This window comes from Lonchura striata, chromosome 5, assembly GCF_050655825.1.
Source record: "Lonchura striata isolate lonStrDom1 chromosome 5, ASM5065582v1, whole genome shotgun sequence".
NCBI classification, from domain to species: domain Eukaryota; kingdom Metazoa; phylum Chordata; class Aves; order Passeriformes; family Estrildidae; genus Lonchura; species Lonchura striata.
In genome coordinates this window covers 18744475-18754315 of record NC_140707.1, presented here as the reverse complement: position 1 = coordinate 18754315, position 9841 = coordinate 18744475, and the positions used below count along the sequence as shown (strand labels likewise).

Here is a 9841-nt window from a genome sequence, read left to right as displayed (position 1 = left end):
AGCTGTGATTTTGGCTTTAGGGATAAATGCTCACTCCCCTTCTCTGGAGGAGCTGAGCTGCTGCCAGCAATTAAGACTCTGAAAAGAAATTCCCTGTTCTCTAGAGAGCATAACCACTTGCCACCAGTAATTAAGTCTCCCTGGTGGCTGTGGTTTTGCCAGCACAGCCCTCCAGCTCTGTGATCTTGCTCCTCATCTCTTGCTCCAGGGTCACACCACACCACTCCCTCTGCTCCACCAGTACCGCCATGGATGCATCTGTGCAATGAACTGGAGTAGGGAATAAGTCCAGCTCAAAAATAGCCTGGCAGAGAAACACTTCATTTTTCATGTGTCTTCCTCCAAACTGGATCAAATTCCTGATCCCTTTCACAGCAGAGCCGCAAACCAATGCTCCAGGAGAACCGAGGGGCCTGTGCACTGCAGGAGGGAAGATGAAACAAGCAGTAGGAAAAGGCTGAAAAGGGAATACCAGAAGCCAGAACTGGTGTTGAAGACTTAATCTTGTGAAACCACAGCCTCACTCTTCCAGACAGGAAAAAGTCAGCAGCTGCTGACCAGCACTGTTTTTTCTAACACTTCAGAGCTGCCTTTGAACCCTTTTGTAGCCCTAGGGGGATTGCAGCCCACAGTCAGGGAAAATCTGCCCTAGGCTGGCCATTCAGTCTTAGTACACTGGGACCAACTTTCCAAGGAACAGAAATTTCCCTGACTGTTGGCACAAAGTGCTGGGGAACATGCCTCTTTCCACCCACCCTGGCGAGAAATCATGAAAATCCTGATGGGGAAAAATATAAGAGGTCAAATATAGCTCTGGTTAGAAAATCATCTTCCCCCACAACATGTCTTGAAAGGAAGAGCTCAAAAAAAATACTTTCCTTAGCAGATTTATAGCAAAAAATTAGTTTTGAACACATTGTAATGGCAAAATACTGCACTCAAAACAAGAAATAATTTCTTAAGAAAAACTTCCAATTTTAAACGTGTTGACCAGCCATATTTAAAACAACACTGAAGAAGAAAGATCTTGTTTTGAATTGTTTGCCAGTAATGTACAAAACCTTCCTGAGATTCATAAGGAAATGTAATAATCTATGACTCATAAGGAAAACATTAATTTCTTCTTTTTATTTTAGAGTATAAATGCAAAGATCTGTATATGAACAAGGAGCTAAATAGATGTTTGCGTTGTTAGTAGCAGATATTTCATCCACTTTGAAGCCTGAATACTGCTTTTCTGAAGGAAAACAGACTCTACTGCAGGACAGAGTCTCAAATTATAGATAGGAATATTCATACACATCCAGTCGCTGGGGCAAAGAGACAGGCAAAAATGAATCCCAGATTCTTGGAAAGCCTTGCATATTTTACAGAAAAAATTAAAGCCATGCTGTTTAAGGAACATTGTTTAATAATATTCTTTCTTTCTGCCACCCTGTGTTTAGTTCTTTTGTTATGCAGTGTTCGCATTCAGTGCAGATATTTAAGTGTGTGCATAATACCAAGCAAATGTCTCAGTGCTATTGACTTTAAAGTTCTAAAGTTAAGATCATATTTTAGTGGTTTCCTGAGCAGGATTTACATTTTTCTTTTTTTTTTCCCTTGAGCCATGACCTTTAGCTTAAAGCTTTTTGAGACTTTTTGCTGTTGTAGTGCTGATCTTGATTTAGACCTATAAAACAAATTATAGGTTCACATTAGTCGAAGGTTGTCCCCTCCAGGACATGCCCTTCCTCAGTACAAGTAAATGAAAAGAATAGTCAATTTTTCTAAATGAATTTCACATATTTTTAAAAGTAACATCATTAGCTATTTGTTCTCAAAAGTATTTCTGTTTCTCTAGGCATTCTCTTTCTTAAAATGAGGCTTTTATTTGATTTCTTCCCACTAGCATGTAAGACTACATTTCAACTCAAACTGGATGGCATCAGATCCCAATTTGAAGTGGCCAGAGTTCATCTGGACAGGACTCATTGCCAAAATAACAAGGCTTCTATCCCAAAAGAAAGACCCAGGTTTGGCCAAATCCACCATACATTATTTTAGGCAATGCCCAAAACATTTTCGTTTGTAAAGAAAATGACCTACATCTCTCCAAGAACTCCAGCACTCTGTAGTCTCCCAGTGCTCCATGAAGCACAGCCTGGGAGACAAGAGGGTGTTGTGGTTTATCTTTGTTGATCTATTTCAATTGAGGAGGAAAATGTGCCATTAGTTAGATTACATTAATGCAGCTCTTATAGTTAATCTACTGAGCAAATTTCCCTTTACATCTGCTTTATTTTCCCCTTTGTAGTTTCTTTTTTCCTTTCCTTTTCCTTTCAAGCTCTTATTCTTTGAGGAAAGATGAGGTCTCCTGCAAGGAGAAGAGGGGATCTGTTAAATACCTCATTATCTTCGAGGTCTGTTGATTTAGACTTCCAGCCAGAGAAATGGAGTTCAGTTCATCTCTGACTGAACTGACACTGCCGATAACCCCAGCACATCCATCTCAAATTGTCAGCTCAAGACAAATTACCTTCTCTCCAGGATACTCTCTTTCACTGATTACCTACTACTCAAATTAAATGCCATCTGACTTCTGAGAGTCTTTTGTTTGTCAGATTCCACTGGATTATGCAAATGGGGGGAATCTGGTATGTTTGAAGCCTTGAGAACAGAGTGCACAGGCCCTGCTTCCACATCCAGCTTTGGAGGAAGAGCTCGGGGGTTTTCCTAATCTTTTTGCCACCCCACTGTATAGTAAACTTTACTGTCAATAAGAAGGATAAAACCTAAAAGCCTTCTGAATAATGCCTTAAAGAGATAGGATACTGTGAAATCCTAATGTTTGGTGGCAAGTGTTTCACACAACCAAATTTTTAAAAGCTCAGGTTTTAGTTAATTTAAATATTTCATTTAAATATTTCACTTAATTCCTTTGTTTTAATGTGTGAAAACAAAACCAAAAAAAGGGTCAGGAAGTACTTCAAAGGATGAACTAGTAATTGCAATCATGTTTACTTAAAATTTTCTCTCAAACACCTTTGGACTTTTTAATTGTCTGGCCTACCATTTTCTATGTATTCACCTCAGGCTGTTTTACAAATTTGTTTTTTATTGAAACTTTCCCATTTTCCAAAATGAGATAAGAGATGGGAAAAACCCCAACATTTAGATGTTTTGCAGAGAAGCATTTTTAAGAAATCCATGCTTAAGAGGAAGGATTTAAATTGTACAGATTAGGGGCTGCCTTTTGTCCTTAGTGTCAAGATTGAAGATTAAAACCTCTCAAATGGAGAGCCCTGTCAGCAGGAAATTGGGAAATAAATACATCCTCTGGTGAGGCAGCACCACAAGAAAAAGTGCAATCCTAGGTCTACTCAAAGATCACTGTATGATATCAAATTACGGAGTAAAATTTAAGCCCTGTGAAACTATTTTTTTCTCAAACAATGCTTTTGGAAATTATGTTAAACTATATATGCCATTTCTGTATGAAGAAGCTCAAAATAAGACAATCTCCAATTTAGAACACACTCTTCCCATGTTGAAATATTTCTCCTTGTAGAAATACAGTTTTTAACATTGACTGATTGAAGGTGCAAATTATTATTTTTTGTTCTGAAATTATTAGAGAAAAGCAGAGATACACCAATCTGTCCTAATAGCCTGCCTACAGAAGCATCACATTCATGCAGTTCACTCCCTCTCTTTTTTTTTTTTTCTTGGTATGCTGAAATGTTTTCCTTAAACGTAGCTTTGAAGATTTCCACTTTGTTAGAGAATGAAAGCTCCTGGTGGTAACATCTCTAGAGATGAGACAGTGATTAATAGCCACACCTTGCCCGTGCCAAGCTGATAGAGCTTCAGACAAGTGGGGAGAAGAAGAATGGCTCTGCAGAGGGCATGGGGGATTTTATTTCACATAAATACAGCAGCAGAACTGACAGGCCCTCCCATCACCCTTCTTTAACTCCAGTGTGCCTCTCTCAGAGTTTCTCAGCACACCCCAACTCACTTGGATCCTTCCTCTGGCTCCATGAATTCCTTTCTGCTGAGTGACACAGCTTGGACAGGATGGACAGGGAGCATCCTCGCCCAAACCAGAGTCCTGCTCATTGGCCAGAGAGTTTTCCCTGGAGGAGGGACTTGCCCTTTGAGTCCCCTGGGGCAGAGGAAGAAACTGAGCCCTGACCTCTGCACAGACATCAGTAGCCATGGGCTCCCTTCATGTCCCATGTCATGCATTTCCCAGGGCTGTTGTGGCTCTGGATGTCCAGCCTGATGCTGACCCAGTCCTCCCAAGCAGCCCCTTTGCCTTTGCATTCAGCCTCACCCTCCAGGGTCCCTTCTGGCTGCTGAGAGCTGACATTCCTGGTGTCCCCTCTGAGTTCCTGCTTGCATTCATGAGTCTCCTTGCTGTCCTGCTCCTTTACTCCCACAGGCACGAAGGAGGAAGCAAAACAGGCATTCCCCTTAAAACTGCTTTGCTTTAAGTGCTGAACTCTTGGTCCTTCCACAGACCTCTTTCCCACCTTGGTCACTTTGCTGCTGGAGATGTCCTTTCCATGGCAAAGACATAATTGTCTTAATTGAGTACTTGTCCTTTGAGGGCGGGCCACTGACTGGAAAACCATGGGAAACTGGAATCCTACCCTGATTGTATTGACAGCAGGAGTATTTAAGGACTCTGGCTACACATAAACATGGAAACAGGCTGGGACACCCGCTGGAGCAGAGCGATCCCTCCTGGAAGACTTTGGGGGATGCAGGCTCTGCCTTTTGTGGGAGGGCTTGGGGGTTGGCTCCGTGTTCCAAGCACAGCAATTCCAATTATGACTCTTCCAGACTCAGTGAATCGACTTCAGAAAACACTTCTCATGGGCCAGATGTGTTTGTTCCGGAGGCTGAGTTTGAAGGTGCTCAAGGAAGGTATGGCCATGGTACAGGAAGTGATATGAGGAAGGACAAAGTAGAAAGGGATTTTTGAGCCAGACACAGTTGGAAAGAATTTTCCAAGTATTTTCCATCTATGTAATTTTGAAGAATTTGGAAAGAATAACAACCAAAAGACATTCCATCCCCGGGACCTTTCACAACCAGATAGTGATCAAGCATTCTGCAGAGAACAATCCTGCACTGGCATGAATGTGCCTAGATGACCTCAGGAGTCCTTTGCTCCTTTAATTGCAAAAACATGTTACAATAAAAAAGACAACAATGTTGTGCATGATAAAAGGGGCATTTGCAACTAAAAGGAGTATTTCCACACTAAGAAACTGGTTGGGTATCCAACCACAGGAAATATTTAAAACTGCACCACTGTGAGAAAGAGCAAAGAAGATAGTGGCAAAAAAAAAAAAAAAAAAAAAAAGAAAAAAAAAAAAAGAAAGAGCATGTTTCAAAGGCAAAGATCTCATCTGTGTGTGAGCTTGCAGGTGTGAAAAGACAGGGATGGAGTCATCACACCTATTAACAATGCCAGGAACTAATTAACTGTTTTGCAGACTTGCTACTGAAATCCGTGCCTAGCCATCAGAATGAGAGAAAATACTTGAAATTAATTTAATTGCCATTTAAATCCAGTGGCTATTTGTTCAGATTGGCTCTATTTGCTAGGACAGCTTACAACATTGGGTCCAAGTGCTAAATACACTAGATATTTCCATTTCTAGTAGGAAAAAAGAGAAGTTTGTACTACTGAGCAGTTCTGAACTCTACAGTGAAAGCACCTTGTTTTTCTGCCCTAGAAAAACAAGCCAACCCTATTTACATAAAATAAAAAAATCTGAATTTAAGTGCAAGCAAGGTGTATGTGAAGCACTTGGGCAGCAACTCCCAGCAATGCAGATTAATTCTACATTCTGCTGTATTTAGCCCATTGATCTGCATTTCCACCTCTATAGAATGTTGCAGAAGAAATTCCCATTCAGATTTCCCTCAGAGGCTCCAGGAATTGTTCAGTTCAGTACTGAAAAAATGACTGCAAAATCAAATTCAGCTCAAAAGACAGGACTGTGCAAACCAGAGGAAATTCTTCTGTTTCTCCTAAGCCCAACCGCTGCATTTAGAATCTAATTTCAAAAGCTGTGGAGATACGCTTTGGACTTTTCCAAAATGCCACAGAAAAGGGTTATTTTTCTTTTTGAAAACGCTGCTTTTGCTCTTTGCTTGTGTCTGGTCATTTCTTTGACATATGAAGACCAGGTCCGTCAACTCAAGCATCTTAAACAGCTGTTTAAAGTTAAGCACAAAACTATGAATATTTATTTTGAAGTAACTCTTCCACAGCATAATGAAATCACCATCCCCCAAATCCAGTAGCAGGCAACTGTCTGTCTTCCAGTTCTGTCAAAAATATTAGCATTTTGTGATTTGGGAGAAAACAAACTTGTGAAAAAGCACATTTTCTTTCAGCTTGCTTTGTCAGATGAAATGATTTTCCAGCCATATTTCATCCATTAGATAAATTCCTGAGTTTGGGATTTCTCAAGCTCAAAATAAAAAGTTGTAGTGTAAAGAGGGAAACCCTCAACTTTGCCTTTGTCAGGGTTTGCTCCTGTCCTGTGGTTAGGCATGGTGAGTAAGGATGAACATTGCTTAATCAGACACTTCCACCAACATTCCTTGTTTCTTTTTAGTTTGCTGACCACTTTGTAGGAGAATCATTATCCAAATCCCAGCCTTTCCTTTCTCTGCACTCCAAGCTTTACATTTCTCCTGGTTTTCCTCTGTTTTCTTTAAAAAAAAAAAAAAACAATACTGTTTCTCTCTTTATACGTCTCTGGCTGTGCAGAGGACCCAGCAATGTTTTTACATTTGCCTGAAGACTGCTCAGCTGCTGCCCAGCTGAAGGCATTATTTCGGCCATTTCTGCCATATTTTACTTTGATTCAGTTTTCCACAAAGTACCAACAAAAGAAATCCAGCAAACAATTCCTAAGTGACAATTGTTCAACCACCACGTCTGTCAGCTGTGTTGTCACAGTCCAATGGAAACCCCATTTCTACACAACAGCAGTGAGTTCAAAAATTATTAAATAATGCCTCATACTAGCAGGTAGAAGGACAAATACTAATTTCCTGTTTGTAATCAATACATGCAATACATTTGATTAATAAATGTGTGATTTTGATTGGTCATGGATGTCACAGAGCTAGAGAATAGATAGTCCCCTGGCTATTTATCTGAAAGTGATTTTCAAAACAGAGATGTGTCTTGCCCAAGATTATACACAAGGTGTGAGAAAAGAAGCAGCAGAAGCCTCTTGTCCTACACTGTGGATTTCTGTTATTCTACTGAAATTCATTGATGATCTGACAGGGGCCAGAAAGATGATGATTTTTCTAGCATTTGGGGCAGAGTTTCTTTCTTTGTGTTTCTAACCATAAATCATTGAAGAATGTTCCCTCTTGCAAATATTCTGTTTTCTGGTTTGCTTATGTCCTTGAAAATTTGACCCCAAACATTTTATTTCAATGAGAAATGGGGGGATTGCAGGTGACTTGTAATCCAAGATTTAGAAAAAAATGAATTATGGTTATGTCAAGCAAAATAATAATGGCAAAGGTGTGGCAGAGGTGTGTTGCTTAACTATTCAAAAATCTGGGATATCAAAGTACTCCAGGGAAAATCCATGACACAGATAAAATCAGTACACACTTTTCCAAAGGTCTGCAGATGAAATAAAGACACTGCCTGAAGGTGAAATTACAATCAGAATATTCACTAACAGAACAATACGGTAGCTGTCACTTTGACAGTGACAGAATATCATCTCTGATGGCCTCACTTAATTTGAAACAAGCAACTTTCAAGGAAAAAAAAATAACCTCAAAGGAAATGTAGGAGAGAACAACTTCCTTTAGGTCAGTATGACATTGTCGTCCTACTTGTGAGAAAACATTCCCAGTGAGGAATGGACTTTCTAGTCTTGAGAAGGTTCATAGTCAAAATAAACAGAGAAGAAACCGTGGGTAATGGACAACCATGAGCAATTTTGTCTGTCCTACGGGAAGTTTTAAATTTTTATCCAATCTTTTTATACACAAAAAGATGTATAAAAAGCCATTTCCTTTGCTAATGCACCCAGGTTCTTCCAAGGAATACAAACACAAATTTAGAAGGTTGTTTTATCAGCTGTCTCCAAAGGTTGGCATTATCCTTAGCCCAACCTGAAAGGTTTCAGGAGATGGATCTCAAGACCACAGAATGATTTATCACAGTAAGAGCAGGAAAATTTATAGTTAACATCATATTTTGATTTTGCTTTTACCAAGACTCACACACTGTAAAATGTAAAAGGCACGCTCAGGGGGATAGAATGACTCAAAAGCAGGTGCTGGGCTCTGCTAACAATGTCAGTGGAAATTAGAGTGCGAGAGTATATGTGAAAGGGACAAACACTCGATCCCTAAACACCGCAGCCGGGCAGGAAAGGAGTCCTTGGCATTCCAGAGGAGGCCGAGTTAATGAGTAACACACCTGATTAGCGTCTTACAGCTCCACAGCAAAGATCTTTCACTGCTCGCATCCCTCGGAGGATGCGGTGAGACCCGGGGGTGCCGCCCCTTGGCGTTCAGCATCCCTCCGCCGCGCAGGGGACCGGCGGTGTGACACCGGGGAGAACCAGCTCTGTGATGGAGATTTAATATGGAAATGGGCGGCTGCGGTGTCCACACGGATACATCTCATTATGAGAGGTAAAGGGTCATGGGGATCAGCCTTTTTTAAAATGCAAATTTAACGTCGCCGCGGACTCCTTTGCAAGTGGTGGCTGCGCTCCTCTCTCCTTTTTGGCCGAGTTCAAATAGCTGCTCGGGTGGGTGACCCGAGTGCGGGGCATTTCCAAGCGCTTCAGACACACATTCGAGACACAAGACTTCCTTGTGAGGCAAGAGAAGGGCAATTTACACTTCTCCCTGGAAAAAGTTCCAATTGCTGCTTCTCCCCCTCCGCCGCCGCCGACCTCACAGGCTCTCACGGAAATCTGCATGGAAGTGTTAACGTGACTTGGGATTGCCCAGCAGGAGCAACCCATAGATCCGAGAGGAATTTCCTCTTTCCTTGGGGCTCCTGGAGCTTATATATGCCTGTGAGAAGAGCAAAGAAAACTTTCCTCTCTCTCCCGCAGGAGTGATGTCCATCACATCCCGAGGGATGTTGAACGCTTGGTTTGTGCACTTCCAAGTCACAAATACGTGAAGCAATTTTGATATTCTCTGATAGTACCAAGTTTCCCTGGAAGGAGGCGAGAACTCCCGAAATTCAGCACTTAATTCTACTTTGTGAAAGAAAGAGGTGGACCAGATATTTGCAATCATTCAAAGCGCTTGCAGATCTGTGGATGACAGACCTTCAGTTTTAGCTATTTTTGGCCTCCTCTGTAACCTTTTTGCCTTTCCCAGGTACTTCCCAGCACCTTGTAGCTATTAGGCAAGCAAGAAAAAAAAAAAAAAAGTTTAAAGCACAACAATTTAATCCTTTCCAGCGCATGTATCTGTCTCATTAAAGCATTCTCCCAGAGCAGTGTAATGATACATCAAATGGAATCCATTTCAAGGTAAAATGAGTGCTGCTGATGGCTAACACACTGCTCCCCAGGCCTGGCTTAGACCCCAGTCCTAGTGCAGCCTAGCACTGAAGTAGATTAAACATCAACTCGGGTCACGTTCTCATGGCCCAGGCACAAGTGCCAACATTCTTCCAATTATTCAAGGCCAAAGAAAGAGCAACCTGCCTGACAGAGCTGTGACACAGCTTGATTAGATTTAGCTTAGAAGCCTGCCGAAAAGGATACTGTGGTATTTAACTCCGAGAAAGGAATGGCCTCTGTTTAAATGAACTGAGGAGGGGGGA

The 9841-nt window shown here is 41.3% G+C and overlaps 1 protein-coding gene across 21 annotated transcripts in view; it reads right to left on the bottom strand.

The window, feature by feature from the left end:
- Positions 1–9841, bottom strand: part of LOC110469629 (uncharacterized) — a 217000-nt gene that overhangs the window by 44581 nt on the left and 162578 nt on the right. The gene's annotated exons all lie outside the window — the stretch shown is intronic.